This window comes from Oncorhynchus mykiss, chromosome 18 (assembly GCF_057628025.1).
Source record: "Oncorhynchus mykiss isolate SJ-2025 chromosome 18, ASM5762802v1, whole genome shotgun sequence".
NCBI classification, from domain to species: Eukaryota; Metazoa; Chordata; class Actinopteri; order Salmoniformes; family Salmonidae; genus Oncorhynchus; species Oncorhynchus mykiss.
Genome location: NC_143039.1, coordinates 30,958,241 through 30,958,530, shown reverse-complemented (window position 1 = coordinate 30,958,530; position 290 = coordinate 30,958,241).

The window sequence follows — 290 nt, the reverse complement described above, 5'->3', positions numbered from 1 at the left end:
GTCATGATGTGGAATAGAACTGCTAGTTAAGGCATGATGTGGAATTGAACTGCTAATTAAGGAGACAAAATATTGAAACAAAGTTGCTATTTTACTTCTGTGTTGACTATATTTACACCATGCCTAGTTTATCTAATCTTGCAGACAGATCAGAATCACAGTCTAAAGCTTCCACATCAAATATAGCCCTACCCAATTACAGCCTGCCACCACAGAAGAGTAGAACATATTTGCTATTATTTGCTATCTGAGTCAGATAACATAATGTCATTTGTATAGAGATTTGTATA